Source organism: Stegostoma tigrinum, unplaced genomic scaffold (assembly GCF_030684315.1).
Source record: "Stegostoma tigrinum isolate sSteTig4 unplaced genomic scaffold, sSteTig4.hap1 scaffold_273, whole genome shotgun sequence".
NCBI lineage: Eukaryota > Metazoa > Chordata > Chondrichthyes > Orectolobiformes > Stegostomatidae > Stegostoma > Stegostoma tigrinum.
The window spans coordinates 209,081-225,113 of NW_026728201.1; the positions used below are offsets into that span (position 1 = coordinate 209,081).

The following is a 16,033-nucleotide window of genomic DNA, read 5'->3' on the forward strand; positions in this document are numbered from 1 at the left end:
ACTGTCATTCATGTGCTTGACTAATAGCCGATTAAATGCCCCTAATGAGGCTGACTCCACTACCCTCTCCAGCATTGCATTCCACTCCCCTACGACTCTGAGTAAAGAAGGATGGATAAATTTTCTACATCTGCATCTAAAATTTCGTACCGAGGTACTTTGTACCTGAGATGGCACCGTCTGAGGTGACATTGTACTCTTGTACCCTGTATTGAATACATGTGATAATAAAACCTAAATCTAAATCTAATGCATAGCAGGACACTGGGAAGCTTAGAGGAGAAAAGGGATCCTGGGGTACTTGTTCATAAATTCCTGAAGGAGTCAGGTCAGGCTAATAAGGGTTGTTACAAAGACATATAGGACATCTCCCTTTATCAGTCGTGGCATAGATTGTAAGAGTGGGGAGGTCACTTTGGAGCTGTTTAAAAGTTTGGTTAGGCCACAGCTGGAGTCACGTGTGGAGTTTTGGTCACCACCCATTAGGAAGGATGTGATTGTACTGGAGGGAATGAAAAGGATGTTGCATGTGTTGGAGCATTTTAGCTGTGAAGAAAGGCTGGAAAAATTCAGATTATTTTCTGTGAAGCAGAGAACGTTTGGCGGGGTGAGTGGAGGTCCTGATAGAGGCATAGAAGATTATGAGAGGTATAGATAGGTTGAGTAGAAAGCATTGTTCCCCTTAGTTAAAGCATCAATAACAACAGGGCACAATTTTAAAGAGAAAGACGGGAAATTTAGAGGAGCTTTGCGGAAAATCATTTTCATCCAGAGTGTGGTAAAGGTCTGGAATGCATTGCCTGGGAGGGAAGTTGAAACAGGAAACCGTACAACCTTTGAAAAGTACTTGGATGAGCACTTGTAATGTCATAATATTTTTGAGAATGGTCTAGTGTGTAAAAATGTCGCAGTGTATTTTTAGAGGTACAGCCTTAGTGGGCTGTAGGACCTCTTCTGTACTCTATGATTCCATGAGAACCCCCAGCCCAGGCAGCATCTTGGTTTTTTCAGTAATCTCCAGGATCACACCCTTCATAGTGTGATCCCTTGCCTTGTTAGCCCTCCCGAGTTCGTTAGCTCACACTTTTCCTGGTTGAGTTCCAATTGCTGTGTCCCGCTGACCAGTCTGTTGATCTCCTCCTGAAGTTTATTCTTCCTGTCTGTCAACCAATTTGCCAATTTGCCAATTTGCCTTTGATTCCATGGCTGTTATTTACATGACCATTCCACCGATATCCTCCTCACTGAATTAGTGATTTGCTAGTGACACGGTCATACAAATTGTGTTTAAGCCCAAATGAAGAATATACATGACAAACTTCAAGGGTCCTTGTGGCAAGCCCTGCACAACCCCACTGAAAGCAAACATCCTGTCAAATAGACATCCCTCTACCATCAATCACCCTGTGCTCTCTGCCTCAGCCAGTTTTGGCTCCAGTGTGCCTCTTTGCCTTTGATCCCGTTGACTGTTGCTTTCTTGATCAGTCTGCCAAGGGGGACTTTACTAAGTCAACATCAAATGCAGAAGTTCATCAATCTTCCAACATCTCCTCAAATTTGGATCAAATTTCTGAAATGTGACCTCATCTTAACAAATCCATACTGACTATCCCTGATTAATTCATGCAAGTACATTCTACCCCTAAGAATGCCTCTTTGTAGCTTCTCCAGTGCTGAGATTATTCTGACTGGTCTTTAATTTCCTGGTCTGTTTCTTTGTCCGTTTGATAATAGTGGGACAATGTTAATAGTCCTTCATGACTTCACGTGTGATTGACAAGGGTTTGAAAATTGCTGCCAGGGGCCCAGATATCTCCTCCCTCACTTCCCTCGCTAACTGGTATACGTTTCAGTTCGGCCTGCAGATGTATCCACTTTTAAAGTTGCTAAACCAGCTGCATCTCCCTATGTCTTAACCTCTGATGTTCCGAGGTCCTCTGCCCTGATATCTATACTTGCAGTGTCCTTCTCCGTTGTAAAGATTGACGCAAAATATTCATTGAGGACAGTGCCCATGTTTTCCAGGTCCACACAAAGATTACCTCTGTGAAATGAATGAGGAGATATCAGAGAGTTTTGAGATTTACAATCAAGAAAGAAATTGACAAAATGACTTCCTTGGAGAATCATACAACATACATTGTCCATTGTTGTAAACAAACAGAAGTTTTTGTTTCCACAGTTGTTTGCAAATAGCCAATCAAGATCATAAAATAATCTTTTAACATAATTTACAAAACAAGGCAATTGAGGAAGATGTATTGGATGTATTGAACTCTCAACTACCTCCCTTAAGTTGAGGAATATCAATATTTTTCTTCTGGATAACTTTGGCAGATCTCTTCACACAAGTCGCTGAACCCACAGATTTATGTGACCAACGAAGCCTGAGTCTTTTGCTTTACGATGCAGTCCAGATCCCTTGGCAGCTGGGTGAGGTAGCTTCATTTGGAGGCTGCAACATTGAACCAAGTATCCGCAGTTGCTTCCAACATGTAAGTGTGCTCTGCACCAATTCATAAGGTCAAGCGGGTCCACTTGCCAGTATGATTTTTGTGCTCATTTTTGGTTTGAATTGGTTCCAGAGGCCAACATGTACCACCACTAATCCAAGGCTATCATGTTGATAAGTAGTCAATGTTTTTATTAGATTAATGACAAAAAACAATGTCAGAAACCCCAGTGATAGTGTATGAGATACCATATCACTGAGGATAGCGGACGTAAGCTTGACATAATTAATCATGCAGCTGATCTTTTATTTCCCTCCAGGGCCAGAACAAACCAGAGATTGATGTTGAACGCTTTGTCGAGTGGATGAGATTGGAGCCTCAGTCCATGGTGTGGCTGCCTGTTCGACACCGTGTGGCAGCTGCTGAAACTGCAAAACATCAGGCTAAGTGTAACATCTGCAAAGAGTACCCAATCGTAGGTTTCAGGTGAGATGTGCAAACCAGCAGAAAGTTAGTGGGAATTAGTTTTTAAAGAAAGCTTTAACTTTAGATGTTCTATTGGAAACTCTGTCAGTAAATGATAACTGAAATCGTCAAAAATCCCAACAAATTTATGGACCAGAGAAGTAATTAGGATAAATTAAGTATCAACTTCTTTACCTTAATTTTTGTGAGAGGTGAATGCTGCATGTTTATGGTATTTTGTTCACAGTTGCATTGATCACAGACACTGTGGCTCAGAACGGATTGTAACTCGACTTGCGGTTGCTTCTGTAATTTGCAATTATTGGGAATTTACAGAAAGGCCTTTTTATTAGTCCTGTAATCAGTGTGTGTGCATCCTATGAAAGTGATTGCTGTGGTGTTGCTAAATGATCGATAAAACTTCTTGTCCATAATTAGTAAATTAAAATGCATATTTGGACAGGATTTCTAAGGGGTAATTGAACCTTTTTGGTTAACTATTCTCCTACATTTCTACGATTGACCATCTTGGAAAAGGTGCATGTTACTGCCATTGATCTGACCAAACAACTCCCTGTCTAAGAAGTGAGACCCCAACTGTGGATGAAACTATGACTGCCGTAACTAAGTAAAGAGCAACAGCGACCCGGAGTCAATTGAATTCCATCTGAAGCTTGAGGAATGGTGGCCTAACTCTGAAGGCCAAGATCTGTTAGCTTTTCATGGACTATGAGGAACAGGGCAGGATTTCACAGAATCTTTAAGATGCCATATCTTGTACAAAACTGAAGGAGAAATGTCAGATTGCTCAAAGAACCATGGGATCACCAGCCTTTCCATTGCTGGGAAGATTCTGGCAAGGTTACTTCTGAATAGGTTTATGCCACCATGGCAGATGAAAACCTTCCATGTGAAGGGAACTTTGTGAAAATGTTGGAGACAGAGCAGGACCAAATTACAGGAATGATTCCAGGGATGAGATATTTCATTATGAAAATTGACTGGGGGAGTTGTGACAGTTTTCCCCGACTTTCCTAGCATTTGTTTCTCCCCAAACAATTTACCGTTTCTTCAAAATAAAAAGAAATATGTAATTTAACTACTTAACTTGCATTCCTTCAAAGGTTGAAAATATCTAAACAAAAATGAACATTTCTCTTACTTCTTGTTCTTTCTTTATAGGTACCGCAGTCTCAAGCACTTCAATTCTGACATCTGCCAAAGCTGTTTCTTTTCGGGGCGCACATCAAAGGGACACAAGTTACATTGCCCCATGGTGGAGTACTGCACTCCGGTGAGTAATATATTATTCCACTTGATAGAATTGTTCCAATCAGTGGAAACTTAGGGATTTAACCATTTAAATACAATCTTCCCTCAAAGTTGAAGTAGTTTGCTAAAATGATAAAAGGCCAACAGCTTAAATCAGGCTTCAATACCAGAAATGCAATATTGTGCAGAAGCTCTTTGAGGTCAAGTTGAGGCTCAAGGAAGAATGTGTCATCACGCCCACCCTTTTCTCCAGCTTTGTCACCGCCATTCTTAATCTCGTGAAGAACAAGCTTCCCAGTGGCCTGGACAGGATTGATGGAAAACCTTTTAACCTCAACCAGTTGAAATCGAAGAAGAAAATGACACTGACCTCGCATATGGAACTTCAGTATGTGGTTCACAATGTCATTTCCGCTCTCAGAAGTCTTCAAATCTCCCTTAAGGCCTTTGCAGAAGTATACTGAAGAATTAGCCTCAACCTTAAATTTGCCACCCAGGTTGATCGGGTTGTTAAGAAGGCATACGGTGTGTTAGCTTTTATTCGTAGAGGGATTGAGTTTCAGAGCCATGAGGGCATGTTGCAGCTGTACAAAACTCTGGTGCAGCTGCACTTGGAGTATTACCTACAGTTCTGGTCACCGCATCACAGGAAGGATGTGGAAGCATTGGAAAAGGTGCAGAGGAGATTTATCATGATGTTGCCTGGTATGGAGGGAAGGCGTTTTGAGGAAAGGCTGAGGGACTTGAGGCTGTTTTCGTTAGAGAGAAGAAAATTAAGAGGCGACTTAATGGAACCGTACAAGATGATCAGAGCATTAGATAGGGTGGACAGTGAGAATCTTTTGGCTCGGATGGCCATGTTTGACACGGGCTGGACATAGCTTCAAATTGAGGGGTGATAGATATAGGACAGTGGTCAGAGGTAGGTTCTTTACTCAGAGAGTAGTAAGGGCGTGGAATGCCCTGCCTGCAACAGTAGTAGACTTGCCAACTTTTAGGGCATTTAAATGGTTGTTGGATAAACATATTGATGATAATGGAATAGTGTAGGTTTGTTGGACTTCAGGTTGGTTTCACAACATCAAGGCCGAAAGGGCCTGTACTGCGCTGTTATGTTCTGTGTTCGAACCTCAAGATGACTCAAATCCTTTACCAATCTGTCATGTTGTGATCCATCTTTTCATCAAAATTAATAGAGAAATCCTCCCAAATGTAGAACATTTCCCTTAGATGGGACGCTCTCTCTCTTTTAAGGCTGACATCGATACAGAGATTCTAACATTACGTCCAATCTGCGAGTGGCACCTTTGGACTCCTAAGGATGAGAATGCTCAATTGTGACATCTGTGCTGATCGCAAGATCCTTGAGTTCAAGGCATGCATCGTTCAGCCTCTTCTATATGACTGTGAAACCTGGATAACATAGAGCTGCCACTTCAAGACCCGTTCAGCACAGTTTTATCATGGATTCTCCACATCAGCGAGGAGGAAAAACCTCCCAGCATCAGCATTGACGCCATGATGATTTGAAACAAACCTCATTGGGATTGCCATGTACTTGGGATGCCTAAGTTATGACTACCAAAGTAAATTTTTGCCAACTCAAGGAAGGCATCTGAACAAGAAGAAGTCAAAGGAAGCATTTAAAAGACCTTGAAATGTTCCTTCAAGAAGTAGTACTTGGAGGTCAAAGTATGGATATCCCCATTCAGAAGAAACCAACTTGGGGGAATCTCCTGTATGAAGGCACATAATTCTTCATGAACACCAGACAAGAAGTTGAAGTGTGGGAAAGGAACTGGAGAAAGGAATGCCAATGTTCTCAAGGCCGAGACCACTTCCACCACTCCGAAAGACCTCCTAAACGTGTGGTCAGATATGTGGCTCCAGTTCAGGCTAATCAACCCGCACAGAGCTCAGGACCTGTGATATGGAATTTCCTAGCTGGGCAATCATACTTATCAGCCAGTGATGGTTCTTAATATTGTGCAGACTATGATTTGATCACAACTGAGTACTGTGTGTAGCTTTGAGCATTGCTATAGAAAGACCAGGTTTTATAGATTAATCAGAATGGTGCTACATGAGAAACTGGACTTAAGAAGAGATAGGTGATACTTAATTGTTATTTGTTTCTGGGCCACTGGCATCACTAACTGGGCCAGCATTTACTTCCCATCCTTAGTTACCCTTGTCATTGTTGAATCATTGTAGTCCATGTGCTGTAGGTAGACTCAGTCAGTCAGGGGCGAATTTCCAGGACTTTGACCCAGTGATAGTGAAAGAACAGCAATATATTTCCAAGTTGAGATGGTGAGTGGCTTAGACAGGGTGTTGTAGGTGGTGCTGTTCTCATATATCTGTTACCCTTGCCCTTGTAGCTGAAATTTGTCATAGGTTTGGAAAGTCCTATCTCAGGATCTTTTGCAGATTTCTCAGTGCATCTCATAGATGGTACACACTGCTGCTTTTGAGCACTGGAGGGAGTAGGTTGCTTTTTCCTGGATGGTGTTGAACTTGTTGAGTGCTTTTGCATCTGCACCCATCTAGGCAAGTGGGGAGTATTCCACCATTCTTCTGACTTGTTCCTGTAGCTGGTAGACAGGCCTGGGGAATCAGGAGGTGAGTTACTTGATGCAGTAATCCGAACTTTGGGCCTGCTCTTGTAGCCACTGCATTTAAATAGGAAGTCCAGTTGAATTTCTGTTCACTGGTAAAACCTGGGATTTTGATAGCGGACAATTCAGTGATGGTTACACCATTGAATGTCGAGGGACAATTTATGGATTTTCTCTTACTGGAGATGGTCATTACCTAGTATTTGTAAAGTATAAATGCGACTTGCCACTTAGCAGCCCAAGCCTAGACATCGTTCTGGCCTTGTTGCATTTGGACATGGACAGGTTCACTATCTGAGGAGTGGTGAATAATGCTGAATATTCTGCTATCTCTGGTGAACATCCCCACTTCTGAGCTTATGATGGAGAGAAGGTCATTGATAAGGCAGCTGAAGATGGTTAGGCTTAGGACTGTACTCTCAGGACCTCCTGCAGGTGACCTCCAACAACCAAAATGCCTCCCTTTAGGAGAGGCGATGACCTAATGGTATTATGACTGGACTAATAATCCAAACACTCAGGTAATGTGCTGAGGACTTGGTTCAAATTCCACGATGGCACATAATGGAATTTGAATTCAATGAAAATCTGGAATTAAGAGTCTAATGATGACCGTAAATCCATTGTCAATTGTTGGAAAAACCCATCTGATTCACTGATGTTCTTTAGGGAAGGAAACTGCGTCGCCTGGTGTGGCCTACATGGAACTCCAGATATCAGTTATGCAATTTGAGATGGGCAATAAAAGCTGGTCTAACCCGCAATGCCCTCTTTCCCATGAAAGAATGGAAAAAATATCGTCCTCTGTGCAGATATTATTCGAACCAGTGGTGAGTTTCTGCTGGATTCCCATCAGCTCCAGTTTTGGTAGCGCTCCTTGATGCCACACTCGGTCAAATGTAGCCATCCTTAGCTCACCTCCGGAATTCAACTCTTTCGACCATGTTTGAACAAAAGCTGTAATGAAGTCAGGAACTGATGAGGTGGCAGAATTGAGGATCTTGTACAGGGATCCGAGGGATGTGGCATATTGAGATTTCCAGAAAGAATTTGACCAGTTGCTGCATAAAAATGTGAACCAGAACGTTAGATCCAAGGGGATGAAGGGTAGAATATTGGTTTGAATAAAGGCCTGGCTAACTGACAGAAAGCTGAGTGTCAGGATAAATGAGTCTTTGCCTGGATGGTGAATTGTCACTAGTGGGGTGCTGCGGGTTCAGTTCTCTGACCTCAACTATTTGTAACCTATACAAATGATATGTAAGCAGAGACAAAATGTAACATAACAGAATGCATGGATGATTCTGAAATAGGTGGGACAACAGCCTGTGATGTGAAATAGAACATACAGAGCGGAACATTGACAGGCGAGGAGAATGGACCAGAATCTGGCAGGTGGTTTATGTGGATAAGCACAAGGCTTGCCTGTTTTGCCCAGGGGAAAAAAGGGCGAATTATTATTTAAATGGAAGGAAGATTCAAAGTCTGTTATCTGGCTGCCTTTGTGCATGAATAGCCGAAAGTGGGTATGCAGGTATAGCATAGCATAAGAAAGGCAGATGGAACTCTGGCATTTGTCACAAAAGGACTGGATCATTAAAGTAACAAAGTGTTTTTCCTCATACATTGGGTGTTGGTGAGACCAGAGTGTTGTGTCCAGTTTAGATCCCCTCACTGAGGATGGATACGTTTGTACTGGAGGCAGTTCGGAGGAGGTTTAACTGATTGATTCCAGGGATGAAAGGGCTGTCATATGAGAAGTGGCTGAGTAGCTTGCGCTTGTACTTGCTGGCGTTCGAAAGAGTGGTTCTGATTGAGGTATATAAAATAGTAAAGGGGATTGAAAAGATGGGCATTGAGCACATGTTCTGCATTGTGGAACAGTCTCAAACAAGAAGCTGTGGCTGTTGAGTGAGAGATGGAATGTTCAAAATGGAGATGAGGAGAGGGTTGTGAATCTGTGGAATTCATTGCCTCTGAATGCAATGGAGGCAGCACCAATCGACCGATCCAGGAAAGAAATAAATATGTTTCTGATGAAAAATAGGGATCAAGGGCCATGGGGAGCTGGCAGGAGAGTGGAGTTGAGATCAGGAAAAGATCAGCAACCACGACTAACAAGATAAGTCAGGGACAGGATGAAAGCAAAAGAAAAAGGATAAAATGTGGTGTAGGTGAGTGGGAAGCCAGAGGATTGGGAAGCCTTTCGAAAACTAGCAGAGGACAACTAAAAAGGCAATAAGGGGGAAGATGATGAAATATGAGGGCAATATTAATGAGGGTAATATTAAAAAAAAATTGCAGGAGTTTTTTTTCAGCTATAAAGGTAAGAGAGAGGCAAGAGTACAAATAAAGAGAAGAAAGAAAATTACAGCACAGGAACAGGCCCTTCGGCCCTCCAAGCCTGCGCCGATCGAGATCCTCTGTCTAACCTGTCACCTATTTTCTAAGGGTCTGTGTCCATTTGCTCCCTGCCCATCCATGTACCTGTCCATAAGACCTTAAGACAGAGGAGTGGAAGTAAGGCCATTCGGCCCATCCGGTCCACTCCACCATTTAAATCATGCCTGATGGGCATTTCAACACCACTTCGCTGCACTCTCCCTATAGCCCTTGATTCCTTTTGAGATCAAGAATTTGTTGATCTCTGCCTTGAAGGCATCTCACGTCCCGGCCTCCACTGCACTCTGCGGCAATGAATTCCACAAGCCCACCACTCTCTGGCTGAAGAAATGTCGTCTCATTTCAGTTTTAAATTTACCCCCTCTAATTTTAAGGCTGTGCCCACGTGTCCTAGTCTCCCCGCCTAACGGAAACAACTTCCGAGCGTCCACCCCTTCTAAACCATACATTATCTTGTAAGTTTCTATTAGATCGCCCCTCAACCTTCTGAACTCTAATGAGGACAATCCCAGGATCCTTAGCCGTTCATCATACATTAAACCTAGCATTCCAGGGATCATCCGTGTGAACCTCCGCTGGACACGCTCCAGGGCTAGTATGTCCTTCCTGAGGTGTTGTGCTCAAAATTGGACACAGTTTTCTAAATGGGGCCTAACTAGAGCCTTATAAAGCCTCAGAAGCACATGGCTGCTTTTATATTCCAACTCTCTTGAGATAAACGCCAACATTACATTCGCTTTCTTAATTACGGACTCGACCTTCAAGTTAACTTGTAGAGAATCCTGGACCAACACTCCCAGATCCCTTTGCACTTCTGATTTGCAAATTTTCTCACCATTTAGAAAATAGTCCATGCCTGTATTCTTTTTACCAAAGTGCAAAACCTCACATTTACTCACATTGAATTTCATCAGCCATTTCGTGGACCACTCTCCTAAACTGTCTACATCTTTCTGCAGCTTCCCCACCTCCTCGGTAGGACCTGTCTGTCCACCTATCTTCGTATCTTCGGCAAACTTCGCCAGAATGCCCCCAGTCCCTTCATCCAGATCAGTAACATATAAGGCGAACAGCTGTGGCCCCAAAACTGAACCCTGCGGGATAGCACTCGTCACCGGTTGCCATTCCGAAAAAGAGCCTTTTATCCCAACTCTCTGCCTTTTGTCAGACAGCCAATCCTCAATCCAACCCAGTACCTCACCTCGAACACCATGGGCCCTCACCTTGCTCAGCAGCCTCCCGTGAGGCACTGTATCAAAGGCCTTTTGGAAGTCTAGATGGACAACATTTACTGAGTTTCCCTGGTCTAACATACTTGTCACCTCTTCAAAGAATTCGAATAGGCATGACCTCCCCTGACTAAATCCATGCTGACTTGTTTTAATCTGACCCTGCACTTCCAGGAATTTAGAAATCTCATCCTTGACAATGGATTCTAGAATTTTACCAACAACCGAGATTAGGCTAATCGGCCTGTAATTTTCCATCTTTTGCCTTGATCCTTTCTTAAACAAGGGAGTTACAACAGAAATTTTCCAATCATCTGGGACTTTCCCTGACTCCAGTGACTTTTGAAAGATCACGACCAAAGCCTCTGCGATTTCCTCAGCCACCTCCCACCGAACTCTAGGATGTAGCCCATCGGGGCCAGGAGATTTATCAGTTTTTAGACCCTTGAGCTCTTCTAGCACTTGCTCTTTTGTAATGCCTACTGTACTCAACTCTGCCCCCGGCTCTCCCTAATTGTTGGCATACTACTCATGTCTTCCATTGTGAAGACTGACGCAAAGTACTTATTAAGGTCTTCAGCTATTTCCTTTTCTCCCATCAATAGCCTTCCAGAATCAATCTGGAGCAGCCCAATATCATCTTTTGCCTCTCGTTTGCTTCTTACGTATTGAAAAAAGCTTTGACTGTCATTTCTAATATTACTAGCTTGCCTACCTTCATATATGATCTTCTGCTTCCTGATTGCTCTCTTTGTGATCCTCTGTCTGTTTTTGTGGCCTTCCCAATCTTCTGATTTCCCAGTGCTCTTGGCCATTTTATAGGCTGTCTCTTTTTCTTTGATATGTTTCCTGACTTCCTTTGTCAGATGTCCAATAGCAGCGGTGAAGAAGCTGCTGTTGGGGAAATAGAGGCATTGGTGTGCTGTTTTCACTCATTGCAACGATCTGGGTGGACCAGGAGAGATCGTTGGTGATCGTCACTCTCAACTATCTCCACCTCAGCAACATCTCTCACACTGTCTGATGCAGGCACTCACACGCTCACATTCTGTCGCCCATTCTGTCTGTCTGACTGTCTCTCTCTCTCCCTCATCGCCCATCTCTCTCTCTGTCCCTGTCTCCCTCCACCCCCCCCCCCCCCCGACCAACCTCTCTGTCTTTGTCTCTCTCTCTCTCTCTCTCTCTCACACCAACTCATTGCTCAGTATTCCATGGTATCTCAATTGTTGGAAGAATTAACTTGCACTGAGCATGGATTTTCTCCCAATATAGTTATGACAAAGCAGAACCAATTCTGCCTTGAAGAAGAAAGGCAGGAGCCATAATAACTTGTGATTGTTTAGCTGAAGGAACCGTGCTGTGATATGCATCCAGATAGGATGCTTTCTGTGGTACATCAGTGAAAGTTGTCCTTGTGGACGCACAGAATTACCTTAGCCTCCTGGGAAGTAGAGACAATGGTGTGCTTTTTTGCCCATTGCAACAATCTGGGCGGACCGGTGAACAAATCTAAGCCCATCCCCCTACATGATCCCATTATCATCCATATCCAAGGACTGTTTAAATGCCCCTAATGTGGCTGAGCTAACTACATTGGCAGGCAGGGGGTTCCACGTCCTTACCACTCTGAGTAAAGAACCTGCCTCTGACATCTATCTCAAATCTATCACCCCTCAATGTTTAGCTGTGCCCCCTCATACAAGCTGACATCATCATCCTCGGATAAAGACCCTCACTGTCCACCCTATCTAATCCACTGATCATCTTGTATGTCTCTATTCAATCCCCTCTGAACCATCTTCTCTCCAACGAGAACAGACCCAAGTCCCTCAGCCTTTCTTCAGAAGTCCTTCACTCCAGACCAGGCAACATCCTGGTAAATCTCCTCTGCACCTTTCCAATGTTTCCACATCCTTCCTGGAATGGGGTGACCAGAACTGTACACAGTATTCCAAGTGAGACCGCACTAGCTTTTTGGACAGATGCAGCATGACATCACGGCTCTGGAACTCAATCCCTCGACCAATAAAACCTAATACATCGTAAGCCGCCTTAACAGCACGATCAAACTGGGTGGCAATTTTCAGGGATCTACGTACATGAACACCAAGATCCCTCTGCACAGCAACACTACCAAGAATCTTTCCATTGACCCAATATTCTGCCTTCCTATTATTCCTCCCAAAGTGAATCACCTCACATTTATCCACATTGTACTCCATTTGCCACCTTTCAGCCCAATTCTGCAGTTCATCCAAGTTTCCATGCAACCTGCAACATTCTTCCACATTGTCCACCACTCCACCGACTTTAGTGTCATCTGCAAACTTAGTAACCCATCTACCAATGCCTCCGTCCAAGTCATTTGTGAAAATGACAAACAGCAGTGGTCCCAAAACAGATCCTTGAGACACACCACTAGTAATCAGACTCCAGGCTGAATATTTTCCATCAACCACGACTGGTTGCCTTCTTACTGAAAGCCAGTTTCTAATCCAACCTGCTAAATCTCCCTCAATCCCATGTCTCCATGTTTTCTCCAGTAGCCTACCATGTAGAACCTTATCAAAGGCTTTACTGAAGTCCATGTCCACCACGTCAACTGCCCGACCCTCATCCACATGCTTCGTCAGCTTCTAAAATGACTCAGTGAGGTTTGTGAGACATGACTTGCCCTTGACAAATCCATGTTGACTATCTCCAATCAAATTGGTGCTTGCTCGATGATTATAATACCTATCTCTTATAACCCTTTCCAAAACATTTCCGACAACAGATGTAATGCTCAATGGTTTATAATTACCTGGGTCATCTCTACTGCCCTTCTTGAACAAAGGCACAACATTTGCAACCTTCCATTCCTCTGGTACTAAACCTGTAGACAATGAGGACTCAAAGATGAAGGCCAAAGGCTCCACCACCTCCTCCGTAGCCTCCCAGAGAATATCAAAGTTTCGAAGGAACTGATGCGTTGGATCCGGAGGTTGGTGGGGTGGTACGTGAGGACGAGGAAGACTTTGTTTTGGTTGTTGTTGTGGGGTGGGGTGAGACGGATTTGTTGCAGGAAATGCTGGAGACACGGTCGAGGGCGTTATCAACCACTGAGCGGGGGAAGTTGTGGTCCTTGAAAAATGAGGACATCTGAGATATACGAGAGTAGAATACCTCATCCTGGGAGCGGATGCAGAGTCAAAGGAATGGGGAAAGTGGATGAATTGTTGCGGGAATTTGGTGGGAGTTGGTGGACTTGAAATGGATATTTGTTTCTTGGTGGTTGGAAATAGAGAGGTCCAGGAAGGAGAGAGAGGTATCAGAGATTGTCCAGGTGAACTTAAAGTTCGGGAGGAAGGTGTTGCTGAAGTGGATGTTAGAGCCCCTTGTGGGAGCACGAGGCAGTGCCGATACAGTCATCAATGTAACGGAGGAAGACGTGGGGTTGAGGGCCAGTGTAGGTACGGAAGAGGGAGCGTTCCATGTAACCTACAAAGCGGCAGGCATAGCTTGGGCCCAGGTGGGTACACTGGCCACCCGCTTTGTCTGTAGGAAGTGGGAGGAATTGAAAGAGAAATTGTTGAGGGTTGTTCAAGAACCACAACATCCCCCTCCTCAATAGTCAAAAACGCCCTCAACCGTGTCACCCGCATTTCCCACAACTCATCCCTCATACCCGCTCCCCATAATAACTACCAAAACAGTGTCCTCCTCACCCTCACCTACCACCACACCAACCTCCGGATTCCATGCATCGTCCGCTCACACTTCTGCCATCTGCAATCCGACCCCACACCAAAGACATTTTTCCCTCCACACTTAGGTGACTCCCTTATCCGCTCCACACTCGCCTCCAGCACCCCCTACACCCAGCACTTTTCCCTATATATCCACAAATATTGTCATCATAATGTTTAAAATTCACTTGTCCCAATACCTCCCCCCTCACCCCCATCCCAGACCCCAGGAAGAATTTCCACATCAAACAGATGTTTACCTGCACATCTGCTAATGTGGTATACTGTATCCGCTGATCCCTTTGTGGCCCCCTCTACATCGGGAAAACCAAATGGAGGTTTGGGGACTGCTTTGCAAATCACCTATGCTCAATGCACTAAAGAACTGCACCTCCCAGTCGTGAACTGTTTTGACTCTCCCAATCCTCAGATAGGATGTCCATCCTGGGCCTCCTGCAGTGCCACAACGATGCCACCTGAAGGTTGCAGGAGCAGCACCTCGTATTGCGCTTGGGAACCCTGCGTCTCCGTGGAATCAATGTCGACTTCACAAGCTTTGAAATCTCCCCTCCCCCTCCCGCATCCCAAAACCAGCCCACCCTGCCACCTCAAGCCCCACCCCCATCTCCTACTTCCTAACCTCTTCCCGCCCCGGAGACCTGTTCGTCCTCCCCGGACTGACCTCTCCCCTCCCTACCTCCCCACCTACACTCACCTCTGCTGGCTCCATCCCCACCTCTTTAACTTGTCTGTCTCCTCTCCACCTATCTTCTCCTCTATCTATCTTCGATCCACCTCCCTCCTCTCCCTATTTATTTCAGAACCCTCTCCCCTCCCCCTTTTCTGATGAAAGGTCTCGGTCCAACATGTCAGCCTTTGTGCACCTAAGATGCTGCTTGGCCTGCTGTGTTCATCCAGCTGCACACTTTGTTGTGTCTATATCTCTTAAGAACCTCATTAAGTGAGTTCTAGAGAGAACTATGCAGGGTAGACTTTGGGTTTATCATTCTAACTTGCCAGCCCTGAAAGATGAAAGTTGGTTTATGTTGGATGTTTGTTTCATAGCTACGAAAGAGATCCTGAAAGGATTGTTCGTATCTTTTGTTGAGAATTTTACCCATTTAGTCACTCGAATCCTTCTCCTTTTTTAAAGTTTCCTTGGGAGTCATAAATTTCAAATATCTGCAGAATTTTATTCGGCTTGGCATTGGCTCTCCGTGATTCCCTGTTAATGGCTCCGCGACCTGCTAGCTAATTAGAGAATTTATCATTGATGTGCCTGTCATAAAATCTTTAGTCTTATACTTTCTATTCCCAATTTCAGGAGAAAGTCCAGAGAGACCTTTTAGAGGAAAGGGGTTTAGAAAGAACACTTAAGTTCTATAGATCAAAGTCATGAATAGTTGATAAATTATTTGCGCTTCATATTTCCAGAACCTACCCCGGAAGAGAGAGCCCAGAGAATTGCCAAAGCTGTCCGCAAACAGTCAATAGAAGTGAAAGAAACTTGGGAGCAATTGAAAACCCATGCGAGCAACTGGCAGAAACAGGTGGAAAAGGTGTTGGAGAAACTTCAAGAACTGCAGAAAGCTCTGGATGATCTTGAGGCTCATGTGATAACAGCTGAAGGGGTCCGCACTGATTGACAACCTGTGGGTGAACTGCTTATTGACTCATTGCAGGATCACATTGATAAAACCACAGTAAGTGCAATTACATTACACTTCACTTATGAACAGATGTAACCACAATGTTGTATCGAGACGATCAGTAATATGAGTAGTGAAGTAATATTGATTGAATGGTTGTTAACTTAATTTGCAAATTAAAACTTAGTTGAGCATGCCTTCTGATGATATCACATC

At 44.1% G+C, this 16,033-nt stretch overlaps 1 protein-coding gene across 1 annotated transcript in view; it reads left to right on the forward strand.

Moving 5' to 3' along the window:
- LOC132208052 (uncharacterized) overlaps positions 1-16,033 on the forward strand; it is a 93,875-nt gene that overhangs the window by 33,890 nt on the left and 43,952 nt on the right. Inside the window, exons 5-7 of the transcript XR_009444165.1 lie at positions 2,773-2,939; positions 4,101-4,212; positions 15,603-15,871. The gene's annotated coding sequence lies outside the window, so the exon portion shown is untranslated. The remainder of the gene's footprint in view (positions 1-2,772; positions 2,940-4,100; positions 4,213-15,602; positions 15,872-16,033) is intronic.